The following is a 20,798-nucleotide window of genomic DNA, read 5'->3' as shown; positions in this document are numbered from 1 at the left end:
GCATGTCTATGCCAGTTTCTCTGGCGCTTCAGTGAAGACATCTGTTTCGGACATAATTGACTGCGAAAATTCGTGATTGCATACCCAAATAAGGGAATGCTTCACGTCAGATAAGAAATAAAGAGTGTTGCACCATAGTGAAATCTATATAAAAGCGGCACACAGTCTTTCATTCTGTCTGTATCGTTCACGTATGTCGAGTGCTGGTTAGTTTCAAAAAATAAAAGTCTTTAAGAAACTAAAAGTAATTTGCTCTGCTACTTCTTTACGAAGAATGCACAAGAAACTCGAAGACAACTGAGTCGTAGTCACAAAGGTAACCCGACGGAAAGCGTCCAACAAAAATAAAAATTCAGTGAATGTAAGTAGAAAAAACTATCGTTAGAAGGGCACTCTACTGCTACCCAGAAGGTAAGAAACAAGCCTGCAATGAATAGTGCGAACGAAATAGATGAACAACTGTTACTCGTAATCCATGTGTTAGCTCCAGAGAAATTGTGAACGGCTCTGACCTCATTAGCCAGCCAAACGCTGTTCGTATTTTGCGCGCTGCTTCCATCCGTATAGTGAGACACTTCCCAGCAGATTAACCAGCAGGACTGCAAAAGACAGATCTGAATTCAACTGCTCTGTTATGGTGCGACAAAAGGACAATATGTGTTTCCTTCAAATAATTATCTTTATCGATGTAGCAAACTTTACATATCATAGAAAGTTGAATGTGAGAAATGCCCATTTTTGGGCCGCTGAGTATCCGCACTGGCTGAGGCAAGTTGAACATCATAGATAGTGGAGTGTGAACTTTTGGTATGGATTTATTGGAGATTAACTGATTGGTGCATACTTCAAGGAAGAAACGTCTATGGGTAAAACATGCACAATTTCTTATAGAAGTGCTCTTGGTTCACCTGGAGATGATACCACTTGAAATACTTGGATATAAGAGGCAGTCAAAAAGTTTCCGTTTGAGGGCGTATCTGCAGCGTATATTCGACTGCAATGCGGGTACATAAACACAGACATGTAGGCAAGAGGTCGGTGTAACATTCGTATCGTTCTGATGTGCCCATGGCAAATGCGGAAATGTGATCTGTGGCAATGCTACTACCAAATGTGTCCAAACAGGACCAACATGCTGTTATTCCTTTCTTCTCTGCCAAAGGACTAACACCAGTAGACATCCATTGGAGAATGAAGAATGTGTATGAGGCAATGTGTCTGTCGAAGACCACCATTGTGGTATGGTGTGCCAAGTTCCATGTTGGTCGCACGTCCACATACCGCAAATATCGTGCTGCGTAAGTTACGCCAACTCCAGTGGGAGACACATATGTACCCGGCCTACAGTCCTGGGGCCCTATTCTGTATCATTCAGCCATTTTGCCGATCGGTTCGGTACGAGAGCGCCCCAAACGGTCTTGTTTTCGAAGGAGAGACCCAACATTATTCTGCAAGCATTTCGGAAGCGATGTCGAAGAGTCCTAGCGAACCTGAACGCTCTTGTCAGTTCTCCTCGCACCAACCAGACAAAAGTAATCTGCCTCAGATTCGCACATGCGCACTACAGCGCCACAGCGGCACGAACTCGAAACGGCTAGCAGCCGACAAAGGCACGCCATTCTTCACAGTACTGAAAAGTGTGGTTAGAGTATGTAATACTGTTTAAATTTCGCTGACCACTTGCTTCCATGAATTCATGATAACGATAGAATATTGACTGTGTTCTGGAAATTGTCATAAATTTCACATTATGTCATTTTATTCTCGTTCACATCGGCGTCTTGATTTGGATTTTACGTTTCAGAATATGAGCTAGGAATGGAGTGTAGTACCACATTGTGCAAATACATCTGTAGAAACACCCGAAAAATTCGTCATTCTCTGTTTTCTGTCGTTCCTTGGTTGCTTCAGAATTCGTCGAGGTATGTTCCATCTATGCAATTAATTGAGAGCAGCTTGTTTCTTGACATACGCGTTTTACTCTTTTTTTCGTGAAGATTGCTATACACGTTTCGCTTTTTTTATTCGTGAAGATGCGTCACAAATGCGAAACTGCTTTCATTTAATTGCACAGAAGAAACACATCTTCACGAACCCAAAAAATTGTTTAAGAGAGTGTAAAAGAATAAGAAGATGCATAGAATGCGGTTGTAGCTCGCTCCTAGAGATCCAGATTATGAAGTAGCCTACTTCTCTATATGATACATCAATGATTTGACTCATAAAAACAAAAATTAAAAAAAGAAAACGCCTTTTCGAGAGCATGTGGTGAATGCAGTTACAGACGTTCGTTGTAGTTTGTAACATGCATCTGATGAAATAAAATATTTCATATATTGTAGTATAGTCTGAAAATATTGTGGCAGGGATCATTCATCTCGTCTACTGTTGTTAAGGATTCAATCGCAGATAAATACACTATGTGATCAAAAATATCCGGACGTGTGGCTGAAAATCACTTACATGTTCGTCGTGCCCTCCATCGGTAACGCTGAAATTCAATATGGTGTTGGCTCATTTGCAACTATCCATTGTTAACTCTGCCGAGGGTTGTTGGCAGTCTTGGGTGGCACATATTTTATCAGCTATTACTTCAACAGCACTCATGTACCCATCACCAGGCCTCTTCCTTCTTCTATCCCTGCTTTGAGTGGCATGGGTAGGGGGTTGTGGTGGTAGTGATGGTGATGCTGTTGTTGTTGTTGTTGTTGCCATTGTTTGTGGTGGTACTTCTGCACATTGTTCCACAAAGCAGACATCATTCAGCACATCCACATCAAAACTATAACATTCTTCCATATATTGATGTGGAGATGGCTGCATATCCACACTTTGGGAAGATGAGAGACTGCATGTCTGTAAATTGCAGAACAGTCTGAAATTTATTGCAATACTGTACTGAATGAAATGCATAACATCACAATGAACAGTTGAGCATACTTAAGTTTTGCAAATAATGTAAGAAACAGTTACTACATAAGGGGGAACTTCTATTTAAATCACATTTTGTTATTATAAAAGTGGGAGGGGGGTGTTCTTTGCCCCAAATTCAGGAAAATTGAGGCAACTTTTTCCCACTGACAAATTTGATCAAAGTAGCTCCACCATATTTTCATTTCTGTCTTTTACACCTGAAGCAACTTGGGATGAATCTTAACACATTGAAAGGAATACTGCTTAAGAGATTAATGTTGTTACAGTGGGTATGAATGCAAACAAAAGCCAAGAGCACACCAATATGCAAATTACAACGCACACAAAATCTGAAAGAATTCCAGTAATCCATAACAAATGGAACATTTGCTAAAAATTTCACAAAATGCTTCTGAATCAGTGAAAGGTACTAGTAAACAACCTGATATAAGGAAGAAACCAGGCAGTGCTTGATTATTCTAGTGATGAAGACCTATCATAAGAACAAATTGCAGATGAGAAAGTTCAGATGAAGACTGGGAATCATACAGAAGAAATAAAACCATATCAAAACCACAGAGAAAACTGATACCTATCCACAAGCAAATTAATCCACACTAGGGCTACTTTGCTCCAGTTTTTAAAAGGTTAAAAAACAAAAAAATTATTCCTTCAGGGTTTACTATGGTTCTTAAATAGATTCTAACAGAATAACCTCATTTTCAAAAGTAATTTTACAAAACTATCACCCACTACATGATTTATTATGAATAACTACGGTAGTGGTGCACAGTATTCTAACTGTACATGCAATGTGTCTAACATCCATGAAATTCAGTTTTTGTCGTAAGTAAATAGGTAATTTACTTCTTCACTTTCATTGTCCTCAGTCATGGAATGTTGAGTCAGGCCTATAGATGTGCTTTTTCTTGGCAAGCAATGATCCACCAAAAACAGTAACTTATCATAATACCATAAATCTGCATATATCTGCAAAATTGTAAGTTCATATTAACATATTAAAATGTACATGGGAAAGCTACATCGTAATCCATTACCATTCAAGATTATGTGCTTTCAAAAATCGGGTGAATATTCAATGTGATAGTTCTAGGAAATAGACTTAAATGTGTCCGATTTTTGCAAGTAGTAGGTTTCTACATTCAACGCAAAATTCATAGTTTTGTACTTACGTCATTCATCCCAGCACCACTGCTTTTCGATGATTTTACTTTGACGTACTCCACTTTAAATTGAGTATGTAAATTGTGCATTCATGCAGGGAAATCTTTGTTCATCATAAATACCTCACAGTCTACTCACTGTATCTTTACAAATTAATTATATTTTTTGTGACACATCAAAACAAAGCAACAAAGTGCTCTGATATGCATGCCTATAATACAAGAAATAAAGACTGCTACTACAGACAAAGAACAAAATGTAAAACAACAGACCATAGTCCATGCATTAGTGGTCAAATATGGTACAACAGATTACCGAGCTCTGTAAGGTGCTCTGTAAGGGAACTTATTCAAAGTGAAACTGAAGTATTTCTTGACTGACAAGTGTTTATATTCCTTAAGTGAATATTAATAGTAAACTAAAATAAATTATTGTATATATATATATATATATATATATATATATATATATATATATAGTTGTGTAAAATCTGAATATTTGTAATAGGTACGATGTAACACCCAATATTGTGCCTTATTAGGTACAATGGTACATTTGTATCATGTATATGTAATCACATATGTATATATGACTGCACTAAACTTGGACACCAGTTGGTGTCTCCATGCAAAAAAATACAATATATATATATATATATATATATATATATATATATATATATATATATATATATATATTGCTATAGCACTCATTACTCGTCGTATATGGTCGAACAAGACACACGGCACTTGCAACTCTTTCGAGTGCTTCTGCACGCAAGTGTTTATTATAATAGTTTGCGCTTTTCACGACGTACAGACACTGTTCTTCCCTATAAGTACATATCAATGCTTCAATCGCTTCCTTGGACCACTGCGGTGCTATTATTTAATAATTATAAGAACTTCCTATCGCACCTCACAACAGCAGAAAAGTGACTATCAACACAGGCTTCCCGCCCAAGCTTTCCGCATCTGACGTCACAAACTAAACGTCTCATGATTGGCCAATGCAGGTAGCACGCAGGGAACCTTACAAGAAAAATAGCACCGGACCTATCCTGGAAATCTTACAAGGTTCCCAGCAAGTTAGCCCGCTAGCAGACGACGGAGCCCGCGAGGTAACCGTCGTGCGAGCCAGCAAGGAAACTTAACAGCGAATCTTGCTCTATGTGAGGCAATCGCCATCCCCGAATTGCTCTTCAACAGTGGGAAGCAAGAAGTGCTTAAAACATCAATGTAGGCCTGTGCTGTGATAGTGCCACGCAAAACAACAAGTGATGCAAGCCCCCTCCATGAAAAACACGACCAAACCATAAAAACGCCTCCGAATTTTACTGTTGGCACTACACACACTGGCAGATAACGTTCACCGGGCATTCGCCACACCCACACCCTGCCATCGGATCGCCACATTGTGTACCGTGATTCGTCACTCCACACAACGTTCTTCCACTGTTCAATCGTCCAATGTCTATGCTCCTTACACCAAGCGAGGTGTCGTTTGGTATTTACCAGCGTGATGTGTATCTTATGAGCAGCCACTCGACTGTGAAATCCAAGTTTTCTCACCTCCCACCTAAAGGTCATGGTACTTGCAGTGTATTCTGATGCAGTTTGGAATTCCTGTGTGATGGTCTGGATAGATGTCCCCCTATTCCACATTACGACCCTCTTCAACTGTCGGCGATCTCTGCCAGTCAACAAACGAGGTCACGCTTTTGTGCTGTACGTGTCCCTTCACGTTTCCACTTCACTATCACATCGGAAACGGTGGACATAGGGATGTTTAGGAGTGTGAAAATCTCGCCTACAGACGTACGACACAAGTGACACCCAATCACCTGACCACGTTCGAAGTCCGTGAGTTCCGCAGAGCGCCCCATTCTGCACTCTCACGATGTCTAATGACTACTGAGGTCGCTGATATGGAGTACCTAGCAGTAGGTAGCAGCACAATGCACCTAATATGAAAAACGTATGTTTTTGGGAGTGTCCGGGTACTTTTGATCACCTAGTGTACTTGTGACAAGCTAAGTACAATGACGATTGCAGCTAGTTTCATTCGCAGTAATTAAATTGTGGTCTTAGTTTCCTGCCTGAGCACACTCTCGGAAATCGCTACGTATTCAGAAAAAAATGATGAATTATTTGTAACAAGAAAATGTAAAAATATCATTGTCAGTTGTTTCACGCGCAGCAATTTCACCTTTCATTTCTTAAACATATGGAAGTCACGAAATCGGAGATAATCGGTACTGAGAAAGCGCACTATTACGTGTAAATAACAACGAATATTTCAGAAAAATGCTTAACTTTAACGATTAACGAAGTCTCAGAATATGCTACAAACACGGAGAGGGAAACAAATATTTTAAAATTTAGTGGTATGCGAACCTATGAACTTCGACATGGCAATTCGTTGCCTTACCGACTTTTTTAAAAAAAATTTATTCCACAAAAACAGTAACAAAAATGGCTAGCTTACAATGAAATGACATAAATAAGGTGACAGATAGTTGCAGTCATTAATTACAGCATTCATAGAATGAGAAATGATATTCAGTCTTCAGCAGTAGTACACATTTAGCATCTTCACTGTCGCCTTCAACCGTGGCAGTTCAGCATGCACATTTTCTTCTTCTTTAGCCTGAGGTTCCTCATCATCATTTCCCAGACCCAAATTAATCGTTCAGTAAATCCTTGATGTGTGTTCCTAGTCTCCCCCAGGGTAAATTACGTGGACAGGAGAGCAGTCCCGAACAGCATCACTAAGTCCTTCGCTGCCTTGTTATTTTTTGTCAGTTGCAGCCTTGGCTACTACAACTCGCATGTCAGCAGCGCTTTATTCCGAGTAATTCTAGTCGAGGGACACGCAGGCTGAATTGCGGAATGATGCGGTCATAAGCCGTAAATGCATGAAATTTTGGAAGGTTTCCTCTATTTTTTAAATCTCTCAATTACGTAAAAATAACAGGTATTTTGTGAGAATATTGACGGAAACTGTTTTTTATGTTATAATCATTCACAGTAACAACAATACAAACCAAATTTCTAACAAAGGAAAATAGTCTATTATGAACTCACATTCCACCTGGACACGTCCTGGTGATTATTCAGTAACATAATCACTAAATCCGAAGCTAAAACCGCTCAATATGTTTAAAATAACAAATTCTAGTTGTAAATAAACCACACCGAACCGAACGAGAGGGCCATACCGAAATCCAAAACCTCTCGTACAGTTGTCGAAAAATTGGCAGGACCGATTGGCAACAGGTTTCAGAAGCTTACTGAATAGGAACTTCGGATAAAGAACCGAAAATGACGTCACTATCGAGGCTAACATACTGCACCGATCGGTATGAACGATACAGAATAGGGCCTCTGATCTCTTCCCATGCAGTCGTCGCGCCTTAGGTCCCTTAAAAAAGGCCTTGAAGGATTAACGATTTCTGTCAGGCGAGGATGTGCAGCTGGCAGTTCACTCAGTAGGACACGCTGTTTTACCAAACGGGTATCTCCAACCCGATGCATAGTTGGAATGATAGCCCCGATGCTCACGGCGATTTTGCCTGATTTGCAAACCGATTCTGTGCTGTAAGGCTTCGAATGGAAACTTTTTGATCACCCCTTATATACTGGGTGTCTCTCCTAAGAGATGTGATGCACATTTTCTCTGATGTTTCAGCAGATATTTGCAATTTAGTTTTTCAGTTGCACAGCTGGAGTCAGCCCAAACAAATAGTGCTCATCGCATTTTTTAGGCGACGCCCAGTGTTGACGAAAGGCATTGATTTGTATCCCGTACAAACAAGATTATTTTCAAAACGGAATTTTACATGCCCATTCGATAGAGCGGTTTGTTTTATCGTTATGTGTTAAAAGGGGGCAGGCCGTTGAGACCGAGCGGTTCTAGGCGCTTCAGTCTGGAACCGCGCTGTCGCTGTTCGAATCCTGCCTCGGGCACGGATGTGTGTGATGTCCATAGATTAGTTAGGTTTAAGTAGTTCTAAGTCTGGGGGACTGATGACCTCGAGATGTTAAGTCCCATAGTGCTCAGAGCCATTTGATTTTGTTAAAAGGGACAGTACAAACTCAAAGAATAACCATCACTGATGCAGCGACAGCGCTGCCCTGACGCGCGCTGACTGCTACCACCAAGTATGCAACGCTTTTGAATGGCTGCTGGATGGGTGTTTATCCTTCGTGTTTTACTGTCCCTGTTAATACATACTGATCAAACGAATATCGAAGTAACCTAATTTGGGAGCACTCTCTCGAATGGACACGTAAAATTCCGATTTAAAAATTATTTTTGTTTCTAATGGGAAACAAACGGACGTTTTCTGTTGAATCTGGGCATCGCATGAAAGACACGACGAGCAATAATTGTTTGGTCTTGACTGTAGCTACACAATGCAAAACCGAAATTGCAAATATCTGCCGAAAGACGAGAGAAAATGCGCCTGACGACTCTTAGAAGAGACACGAGGTATATGATACCATTACGATGAGTACCTGGCTCACTGCTCGCTAGTGAGCGGTCACCAAACTCTTTCCTGGGCGCTTCATAGATGTGAAGGAGTTATCAGTTGGCCTGCGCGTTCGCCAGATTTGATCCAGCTGGACTTTATCTCCGGGGTAAACTCAAAGACGAAGTCTACACACAAGTTCGGACAACCTGAGATGATTCAAGGCATCGCATTGTTGCGGCATGTGCAAGGATATCGGAGGAATATCTTTAGTTTGTCCAAAGTCCTTGCACCAGTGACTGTAAAGTGTATTGTAGTGGACCATGCGGTAGACAGTGGGCGCTTGATGTCATAAATGGAATTTTGAGGAAGTGTATAACAGCACATTCTTTTGTGATTTCCTTTTTGTTGCTGTTACTGATGTAATTTTGCAATATAAGGCCCAATTCACACTGAGGTGGAGCGGCGGGGACGCCGCGAGTAGCGCACCGAAGCGACGCGTGGCGAATACTACGTCCAAATGGCGTGCAGCTGTTTTCATTAATCTGAAGACATCCAGCGTGCCTAAAAAAATTGTTTTGCTTAGATGAAGCAAAGCTACATCCGTCTCTGTAGAGAGTTTCCCAATTTGTGGCCCGTGTTTCTCTTTCATGCGTGGTTTACGAAGTCATTTAATATTGCATTAAGAGTTATTTTCATTTAAAACTAGAGATAGACAATCACAGATACAGCGAGAGATTCAGCTTCTTGTATATACTGTATACATAAAATTTTCTTGTCTACACCAACGGTTTCGTTGACGAAACATTCAGTAACTATTTTCCTTCACATATTGGCGAACAAATGACCTGCGTTCGATCGAGCAATGATTGAGTAATGGTATTTTGCTATTCATGCATCTAAAGTGTTCTGTATTCTGAATGTTTTATGCTTACCTACTTGCTTATCTATTTTATGCTTACATATTTGCACTTCCTTGATGCAGGCAGTGTGTATGATGAAAATCGCTATTTTGCATATTTTCGTAACAGTTATTACACAATTGTTTATGTTATCTTTGAAAAATCAGCACCATCATTTTTACTTTCCTGGACGAACAACGTTGAATCTGTGCAGTTACAAAGTTGTGCTGCTGAAACACTCTGGTTTTTCTGTGTTACGTATTGCAGAAATAGAAACTTTATATTGAGAGAGTACAACAACACAAAACAAAACTCGTAATGTTTACTGTAATATAAATTTGCACAAGCGGGAGCAGATAGAGAAAAATTTAACACTATTCCTGTTACAATTACACTAAAAATGTACAGTCAGCATTACATTTCCTGTCCTCAATCAATCAGTTTCGCCAGACGGATGTGCGAATCCACTGCTCACTTGGTATTTGCTCATGGAAACTCCGTTTTTTAGTTTGGATATACTGTTGCATGCTAAGTTACGTACTTTTACTGGCAGAGTTTTATTACACAAGACAAGGAAAACTGTAATGTTACTTGCGGCAGACTTATTTTCCAAGCACCTGCAATGCTTTGACAAATCCACAGTTGCTGGATGTTAAGACTTCTCCTTCCCTTTAGTGTAGCTGGGTTGTCAGATGACGTATGAAGGCGGACATACTCAGTTATTTTGAACGAGCCTCTGTGTAAACTGTGGTCTGGAGCGCTAAGATCCCTGAAATTCTCCGGAAATCTAGCACAGAAGGAATCCGTTGTCTTTGGCGTTGGCAATGACTGTAATTCAGGTATCGTAGTGAAAGGATATTTTGATCCTCTCTATAAGATCAAAAATATCCATCAAATGCTAGGAACCAATGCCCTGTAATGAGGAATTTCTGGTCAACATCAGTGAAGTATTTACGGATGATCAGATTTTGGAAAACTGTCGTAATATTTTGAACATATTTCACAAAATCAGAAATATTTAGGTTCAAATGGCTCTGAGCACTATGGGACTTAACATCTGAGGCCATCAGTCCCCTAGACTGAGAACTACTTAAACCTAACTAACCGAAGGACATCACACACATCCGTGCCCGAGGCAGGATTCGAACCTGCGACCGTAGCAGCAGCGCGGTTCCAGACTGAAACGCCTAGAACCGCTCTGCCTTAACGGCCGGCAAATATTTAGGCTTACCTTCAAATAAAAATCGTATGTAAACTACGAATTATGATCAAAAGCTTCCAGTTTCGTTGCTTTTCTCTGAATGCTGTCCTTTACTTTATTTAAAGCAATATAGAAACATTTTTGAGACATAGTGTAAAACTGCTAGAAACGTTCAGGATACATGTTTAGTTCGCTGATTACGTCGAATGTGCCATATTTCTTCCGTTTTTTCAGCCATAACGTATGTACCAATATCTTCTCCGCTGTATAATATTTACGAGTTAAAATGATCCAGTGCATCAATGTCTTCGTCTGATAGAGGACATACACTGATCCATTCGTGGCATTGTTCACGCCCTTGACTTGCTGCCAGGCGCCCGCACACACCGTTTCTGTGTGAATTGTGACCAAGTGAGCACCTTGATATTAAACTCATGACGTGAATTTATTATTTAACGATCCTTATACCTCGACTAGCGACCTGTACTTGGCTTCTAACGGGTAGCATTAAGTACCTACGGCCGGACAGTTTGTCTGGCGTAGACTATTTTATTTGTAGACTACTGTGCAGAGTTACGAAAAAAATTCGGATCACGACATTAAGTAACTGAATATCATCATTTTCATATAACTTAAGCAATGTAAGCGTCGTCAGCAAGGAAAGTTGTCTGGAGGCTTGAATGTTAAGTGTTCCATATTGAATTGGCGTTTCGAGTGGCATCTCATAGCAATGATGGGAGCTCATTGTCGTCTAAGGAATATGTTTACACCTATAATATATTTACAAATATTGTATGAGAATCGTGGTTGAGTGCGCACGTGTGTGTATGTGTGTGTGTGTGTGTGTGTGTATGTGTGTGTGTGAGAGAGAGAGAGAGAGAGAGAGATGCAGTATGTATCGGAGGATGGCTGCATGATCTACACTTTAGATAGTGTTACAGCAGTCCTCTTGTGAAGTTAAGTACGTCCTGTGAAGTATTGTTGAGACTCATTACCTCAGTTCTTTGTCGTGGAGTCTTTATAGCGGACCTTGCCACGCAAAGAATCGTGTCCAGATCTAGGTTTGAGTAAAGGAAAGCAGAAAGCTGAAAGTTGAAGCATCTGCTGCGCTGCTGAAAGAACATTCTGTTTATAAACAAAGGTAAATTGGTAGTTTTTCCAAAACGTTTTACTTGTGGCATAAAAAATGAACCACCACATGTTCTGGATTTATCGCTATGCAGACATTCTTAAACAATTCAATCACAGCTTCACGACGAGGATGTTATCGTTTCGTTTTCAATAATATTTATTACGATACTTCAAAGTTGAGTAACTCACTGCCCGTTGATCGAGGAATTTGCAGTGAATTAAGAGTGCGAATTGTGACTGCTAATCTGAGGGAAGCAGAAATTGGCAGTTTAAATTGTCGTCATATTTCGAAATGCATCCCTCAGCTGTCTGTAGAAGTATTTGTAAATATTTGGTACTCAAACGCAAGAAATTTTCTGAACCCCATTAAAAAAAATTTGCACATGTCTTCATGATCTTTAAAAGGTTTAAATCTCTTTCTCGCCACTGGAGACTCGTTTGCCCATCTTCTGTACAAATTGAAAGTTTCCAGACGATTAATAGCTGAGTATGTTAAGGCGCGTGCACACTGCACTACTAGATGCAGTTTGTAGGGGCGGGGGGGCTCCGGCATCGTTTTCACACCGACTGTTGACATCCATTATATATACAAACCTTCCACATAAATCATTCTACCTATTAATAAACATCGTATCAAAATCTCTGCTGTAGTTCCTGAGATTTGGCCAAATATATAAAAAGAAGCGAACAGGGGACTTCAATTTATTTGTCTAGCGAAGATTTGTAAGAGCTCATGTATCGCAGGCTGGCGGAGTGGATAAGTCGAAGATGGAGAAAAAAGAGACAAAAGTTTGATGTAGATTTTCAGTCCGTGACGGCACTCCTGTTGTGAAGCTCAGTAAGCACAGTTTCATGTTGGGGCTCAGTGCCGCAATTTTTTGTCGCGCACTCTTTGTGGCAGACTTTTTCGCTCCACTACACAAAGAATCGTGTTTGCATCTGTGTATGCCTCAAAGGAAGCAGAAAGCTGAAAGGTGAGTCATCTGCTGCGTTACTGCAAAACTTTCTTTATATAAACGAAGCAAAGCTGCATCCTGGCCGGGGTAAGGGGAGGTACAATGTAATGTGGAATCCGAGCCACGTTCCGTGGCTAACATAAGGACTAAGGACATCACACACATCCATGCCCTAGGAAGGATTCGAACCTGCGACCGTAGCGGTCGCGCGGTTCAGACTGTAGCGCCTAGAACCGCTCGGCCACATCGGCCGGCTCTGACAATTCTCCACATCTTTGATAGTTGAATACTAGGTTAAAAGGGAGAATGAAAAAAGTGGTCCAGTAGGGATTCGAATCCACAACTTTTCAATTTCCAACCACACACTCTACCGCTAGACCACCATGCCGCATACAAATTGTTTTTGTATGTCTATCCATATGATTGAAGGATTGAGGGATTTCAGCCATTCACATACGTAATAAAATGGAACGAACACATGCAGCCGTCCTTTCGATGTTATTTATTATATAGCTACCAGTTTCGGTGGTTCAGTACCTTATCTTCAGGCCTTAATTGACGCTGAGGGGATAACTGCAATCGTATACATGATTCCATCAGTGTCCAACATCTATGAACTGGTTTCCATAGACTGTAGCAATGATGATGTGTCTCCAAACATCAATTACCAGCAAGTTGGAGACACAACATCGTTGTTATATTCCACAGAAACCAGTTTGTAGATGTTCAAAGAGATTTCGTGATAGCTACCAGTCGTCGTCAATTTCACTCCACGGAATTTCGACTGGACACGCACCAGTCATCTTCAGGTGAGCCATAGAAGACTGACGAAGACGTTCTCTACTCCGCTCTATATAGTGTGCTGAGAGTATTGCCGCACATGCGTCAGAGTGACGGTGACAGATGGACCACTCCACGTGGCGGCAGAGTCCTCATTGGTGGAACTGAGAAGATGCTGTCTTCGGCGCTGCTGCTCGCTGCAGCCATTGGAGTACTCTGGTGTCTTCATCTGGAGCAAGTCTCGGAAACGACGGGATTCCACGCGTTATCCAGCTGATAGACGCTATCGCGGTTCATTAGATTTTCCACAATGCGTATTTTAATGGATTCTTTTATAATGGAGAATATTAATTTTGGGCACATCAATATCTTTTTGCGACTCCATTATAAAACAATCTGTTGAAATATGCGTCGCAGAAATTCTAATGAACCGTGACAGGGGCCTCCAGCTGTATAATGCGTGCAATCCCATCATCTCCAAGATTTGCTCCAGAGAAAGGCGCCAGACTACTCCAATGGCGACGTTGAATACAGCTGATCTTCACAGGCTCCATCAGCGAGGGCACTGCTGCCGGGCAATGCGGTCCTTTGTCACCATGATTCTGATGCTTGCACGGCAATACTCTCAGCGCACTACATAGAGCGGAGTAGAGAACGTCTTTGTCAGTCTTTTATGGCCCACCTGAAGTTGACTGGCATGTGTCTAGTCAGAATATCTGGGAGTGAAGTTGACAACGACTGGCTGCAATGCCGAAATGTTTTCGAACATTTAAATTGCTGGGAAAATTTTAAATTTCACGTCAGTTCACAGATGTTGCCTATTGATGGAATCATATATATGACTGGATTTAACCCCCCCCCCCGGCATCAGTTAAGGCCTGAATATAGTGTATTGAATCACCGAAACTGGTGGCTATATAATAAATAACATCGAAAAGATGGCTGCAGGCGTTCCATTTTACTATGTATACAAACTGGGTTATGCTTGCTGCTCTCTCAAGAAACTGCTGTTCTCTCAAGTTACGGTGGCTGTTCGCTAGATGGCATTGGCTTTGGTGCCTTTTTACAGAGGTGACAAAATTTAATTCGTCTTAATTCACAAAGGTTCTACGAAATATTTATAAACTGTGCACTAAAACCTTCCTTGTGAATCAATGTATTTATTAGTCAAAACCAGATCAAAATACCTATGGAAATTCCTGGTATTAACCTGCATATAGTGACGGTAGCAAGCAGGTGACTTCATTTTATGTGTGTAGAGATGCCCAGTTTTACAAATCCATTCCATTTTTAACATGTATGTTTCTTTCAAAGACCTGGCAGAAACAAGACCAGAGTTGTTACCATAGCTGATTGGTGAATCATCCTTAGAAGCCACATCACTTGAATTCTGGTTGGTGTGTCAGTCCAACTACATGCACCTATCGAATGGTGATTAGTATAAGCTCCAAATTAAACTTTGCTCCATTTGACTGCTTTGCAAGTAGACTCCCTTTCTCTTAGCTGTGTCCATCTGGAGCTTCTCATCAGCGTGATGCAACAGTTCCTTACAACAATATAAAATTCCACATAAGACAGCGATCAGTTTTGGGTTCAAAACATAAATCCTAAGTTATGGACATTCTAATTTCTCTGAAACTACTAACTGGATACTGAAGAGTAAAATGCCAATGAGTTTGTCTTTTTCAGAACCACGGTACTAGTAACAGTAATTTCTATACTTCCATTTGAAAATCAGTATCTCTGTTAGGTATGAAACGATACTATATATCATTTAGTGGAGACATTATCATGGTTCATTTAAGGGAAAACAGAGGACTCAAAGGAATGAAGTATCCTAGCACAGCTCGGTGCTAGCCTAAATCTCCTAGTAGGGCCATGGTACAGTTGGATCTATCTGTGGCCACATGACTCTATGGAAGCAAGCATGTCCATGGAGCCATCAATCTCTGGTGCTGCTCACCTACTGCCTGTCAGCCTAGCGGGCATGTGAGGTCTTCTGACTGTTGTCTATAGGTATGGCCCCTGTGGCTTTGCCATATAGGCCACTCACATGATGCGCTGGTGTGAGAGGAGAGGGGTTGGTGATAGAGATAGAAAATTGCCTATACATAGCATAAGCTACTTTAACAGAGGCATATTGTTGTAGCCTATTGGCTGGGAAAGAGCATCTCAGAAACAGCAAAACTAGTCAGATGTTCGCATGTTACTATAATGAACATCTATGGAAAGTGTTTGAAGGAAACAGGCATTTTGGAGCACGCCATTCAGTACACATGAGATGCTGCAATTACATGTTCTTATGTTGATCCAGTGACATTGTCAGTTACAATTGTAGTGAGCAAGGGATCACTGAGATTGGACCACGAATCAGTGGAAACGAGTTGACTGGTCAGATGATTCACATCTCTTGTTACAGCAAGTAGACGTTTATGTCTGGATATGATGTCGTTCAGATGAACAGCTGCTCAAAACATGCCCCGTACCATGGACACTGGCTGGCAGGGCAGTATTATAGTATGAGCATTCATCTGGGCTTCCTTGGTATCTATGGTAGTAATCAAAGGTGCCATGTCAGCTGTGGACTTCAAGGATATCATTGCAGATGATGCACATTGCTTCGCGATGTCTTTCCCAACAGTGATGGCATCTCCCAGCAGGATAACTATCCATGTCATAAGGCCAGATTCATTCTATAGTGGTTTGAAGAGTATGTTGATATCTTGTCCACCAAATTCACCTAATCTGAATCTATGGGAACTACTTTGAGACACTATTGGGTGTCAGCTTCACACCCACAAACTGCTGGCCTATAATTCACAACCTGATATCTGGTATCACATACCAGTGGAAACCTATTGGACCAACATGCTATTAAGCAGTTCTGGCTCATCATTTTGTGTGTGTGTGTGTGTGTGTGTGTGTGTGTGTGTGTGTGTGTGTGTATGTGTGTTGATTTGTTGAATAGGGCTGATCTATTTATTGGTTGTGAACAACACTCATTAATGGGAATCATAACTATTTAAACATCAACTGACTAGTTCTACAAACAACACATTGAGGGTGGGAGTTCCACTTCAATGTGATGGCTAAGTTATAATGGGCAGACTCTGGTTTTGTGATCTGAAGAGCAGCAGCAGCAAGTGTGCCATGTCACACTGATGCAACTTTCCCAATTTAAAACACATAGTAAATTGCAGACTGCAGATCATCATAACCTAAATGAATTGTGTGATCTGTATATGTAGTTCTGGCATCACACGATGAGATGTTTGTTATGTCATGTTTGATTACCTTACAGAGTCAGCTAAGAAATTCTTGTTGATATGCGTACTATAATCTGGAACAAAGAACACTTTCATGAATTGTAAGGGGATACTGATAGCACTCCCTATTAAGATTTTACACCAATTGAGCAGGTTGGCTAGGAAACAGGGTTCCTTCAGTGGAAAGCTGCTGAACATTCACTGAAGATCTTAGACTTATTAATGCAAACTTTATTACAGTAAAAGCTTTCATTCCTTGGTACTCAAAAGATACAGTGATAAAACTTCAACACTGCTAATCAGTAAAAATATTATTCTTTGAAAACCAGAACACAAAGGCCCAAGTCCCAGCAGGTGTAACATTAATGTAAAACAGAATGATAGAATCAAACAGAAGCTATTAATCTACAGACATGTTTCAAAAGAAGACAATTTTGTTTGAGGCATTGTACATCAAACAATATAAGACATTGCAACACTGAAACAAATCTTGACAGGTCCTTGCCTGAAATATGAAATTATTTAAGAAAATTCTAAAATATTCACCAGAAAAAGAAGTAATTAAAGAAAATTCTAAAATATTCACCAGGAAATTTCTTTACCATTAACAGATACTTCTAGGTGACTGCATAAAGCCAGTTTAACCACCTTTTAGTACCACATTACAAGAGATAAAATCAAATAACTTCCAATCTAAGAACAATACGCTGTTAACAATAAATGACTTCTGATCCTTGGCAATTGGTTGCAATAACACAAAGTAAGAGCAAAGCAGTAAAATACCCTTGTATGCTCAAGCCTGAAAAATGTGTGTACCACTATACCAAGATATCCAGCTCAGTTAAACATTACAGGATTAGAGCCGGAATATGCACCATGCCGTTGGCTGGTCAAAAGTGGAAAAACTGGCTGCAGGCCACTTGTAATTACGAAACACTCCTGCGGTAGCATAGGAAATTAGTGCACAGAGTATTATTAGCCTTCTGCAACAAACAGAGAAGTGAAACTAGTTAATCTAAATAACGTACACTTCCATATGTGAGCCTAATCAGCAGTTGCAGTGTACACAACGTGAGGTGAGATTAGCACTAGCAACTAAAGCTTTAAATGCCCACAAGGACATAAATTCAAAACCAGTGACTGCAGCTAAAGCATTGTATAACATGTCTAATGAGTTGGGATGCCACACAGTCTCCCAAAGTTCAAAGTTGCTGCTGAATGCCTCACACCTCACAAGATGTCTGAACATTGCATCTCATCAAAACAAGGTGTGTAACCCAGCCTGCAGTGCTTGCTCACTCCGTCATCTGCACTGGTCACTTGTGACTGCCACACACAGAGGTGCTTCCAGCACCAGGGTCTTCTGCACCACATCATGGCCCACTTGCAAACTGTCAGCTCTGTCCAGCCAATGCTGTTTGTCCAGCACAGTGCTTAAAATTTTTTTCCTCACACAGATCATATTCCCTCCACCAACCCACCAGTGATGTCACTGGAGTTGTTTGCATCTGCGACAAAATCGATTGGGTCATATCAGATATGATCCCATAGACTTTACTTTCAAGTGACACCTTCTGCAGTCTATTGTTCTCAAGAAAGATTACAGGATATTTGGAAGCCCAATATTCTCAAAATTGTGTAAGTCTCCTTACCACAAACATTCATTATCTGTGACTGAGAACCAGACCGGCATAGGACAGCATTTTCCCCCTATCCCAGGTATCAGAGCATGTGGTAATTCTGGAAAATGGACTGCTATGTATAGTATATCCAAAGAAGTCTACACCTGTTGTAGGAAAGTGTTAAGTCCCTCTAAGTTTTGCTATCTATTCCTCCTCATCTCTCCCTCTGGGTATGTCAATATCATATTATCTTATTTATTTGGACACACCTCCATATATTGTCCCTGACTGTTGTTTCTATACCTTGATGAAATATGTATTTTTTTCTTAATATTGTCACCTCAGCTGTTGTTCAGCACAGAATGAATATGGATCTTTCACTTATGCAGCTACAGTATGCCGCATTCTCTTTATGAAGAGACTATCACTGAATCTCGATGTTGGCATCCTAATAAACATATGGTATAATCATAAAGCATTCCTAGAACAGCTAGTAGTTTTTGTTATGGAAACACAAATTCAGTTTATTTTTGGTTTTTTCATGGTGAGGATTGAGTATTTCTCTGCTAATGATTTTAATAGGAACAATTATTTTAGTAAATGAGAAATATGTATTTTATTTTATACTTTGTATGATTTTAGCCCATTATTTTTGTTTTGGCTCTATAACAACACTTCCACTTAATCTGGTGACAATTTCAACTTATGAAGAAGGCTCCCTAGCAAGTGGTTTATTTAATACAACAGCAGGCATTTCCTTTAACTGCAAGTACTCACAATGGCAATCTCACTTCTTCTCACACAATCTCTAATAAAACAGCATTCAGCACAAACACATTTCAATCTAGAACACAACAAAATGTTTTGTGACTGTCTAATAGAACTCTAGGTGAAATGAAAAATGATTACAGGGCTCTGATGCAAATTAACAATTCTCCTGACAGCCATCTCAAATACATTGCATCTTTGGCTGCGCAGTTTACAGCTGCATATTCAGCTTTGGTAGTTGGAATAGGAACATCATCCAGTTCCACCTCCTCCCAGCAGAAAAGCACTTCCATATTGTGGCAACCTAAATGTTAAATCACCTACAAAATTCAAGTCAAGAAAACAAGTTACATGCAAAACTTTAAAATCCCCTTTGTTAATCATAATGCTATAGTTTTTAGTAACCTTAACATAAAAAAGTTTAAAATCCCCTTTGTTAATCATAATGCTATAGTTTTTAGTAACCTTAACATAAAAAAGGACTGTTTTCCTGCCCTGTCCCCTCCAAAATGCACACTAGTAAACTTATAATTACATTGGCTTAAAATATTGGCTGCGTAAGATATGCCAAGTTTTGTATTAGTATTGATATACAGCAAACACCCCACAAGTTCCTGATATGGCATTTGTACCTCATCACCCTGTACATCCCAAAGCTTTAATCCAGTCTCTATTGGTGTTCCTTCAGGAGTGCAGATTAATGCATTAAAGGAGTCTTTCCTTCTCATCCTGTTCGATAAGTCTCCCCTGGCCTGGAGTTCTAGGTGACTTTTCCAAACTCACCCCCTTTTCCTAAACCTCTCTAGTGCTTTTCATGCACCTCTCTTCCTTCGGTTGGTCAGGTGGTAAGAGCAGTAGCGGTTGTCTTGCTGCCTGCGATAGGTCATGCAAGGATAGGCTTTGTTAGTAGTGGGTATCATGCATGTTGATACCTTGACGTTGTGCGGTTGTGCTGCTCGGCAGCTGGTGCTGGGTGCTGGTGCAGAGTCCTCGTTCAGCATCAGCAACTTGCAACAGTTAGGTTTATTATCGATCTTGTGTCCAATAGGTCATATACCGGAAGCACAGTGTGAGGGAATGTTGGCGGATTGTTTGTGCATCTGTGGGCGAGCTCGTCGGTGTCCCTGCTGTGGCCTGTTTGTCGGCTCTAATAGCAGCTGGTAGTTACCAGCCAGTGTTGCTGATATGCAGGGGCTTGCCGACGTTTGTCACTTGTTTGCGTATGTTAATTTACCATAGGTGGCCTCCCAGTTTTATATAACTATATATATGTGCCTAGATAGGACTTTAACTTCGAAATGCTCAGATGGTACAACTTCTCTATCCTTACACCATTATTACAAAAGGCATCAAAATCAACAACATATGAAGCAACAATTGCAAGGCTTTTAACTGGCCTGTATTCTCAACAATAATCTATGTCTAAAAACTGCATTCGGTTGGAGCAGCTGGTGGTGGTAGCAGTCATGCTTGCTTGAGGTGTGTTTGCTTGTGTGAAAGTGTATGTAGTTTGTTTGCTGAAGAAAGCTTTGTCCTAAAGATATAATGTGTACCGTCTTCTCATCTTTATGGTGAGTGGCACTCTATCCTTTTCATAATA

At 40.5% G+C, this 20,798-nt stretch overlaps 1 long non-coding RNA gene across 1 annotated transcript in view; it reads left to right on the top strand.

Moving 5' to 3' along the window:
* The first annotated feature begins 296 nt into the window (after nt 1-296).
* The window catches only part of LOC126162540 (uncharacterized), a 63,240-nt gene continuing 42,738 nt past the window's right edge, over nt 297-20,798 (top strand). The window contains exon 1 of the long non-coding RNA XR_007535084.1: nt 297-411. This is a non-coding gene — a long non-coding RNA (uncharacterized LOC126162540). The remainder of the gene's footprint in view (nt 412-20,798) is intronic.

The sequence above is a fragment of the Schistocerca cancellata genome, chromosome 2, assembly GCF_023864275.1.
Source record: "Schistocerca cancellata isolate TAMUIC-IGC-003103 chromosome 2, iqSchCanc2.1, whole genome shotgun sequence".
In the NCBI taxonomy this organism is placed as follows: Eukaryota; Metazoa; Arthropoda; class Insecta; order Orthoptera; family Acrididae; genus Schistocerca; species Schistocerca cancellata.
The sequence above is the reverse complement of the archived record's forward strand: the minus strand, read 5'-3'. Positions and strand labels throughout refer to the sequence as shown.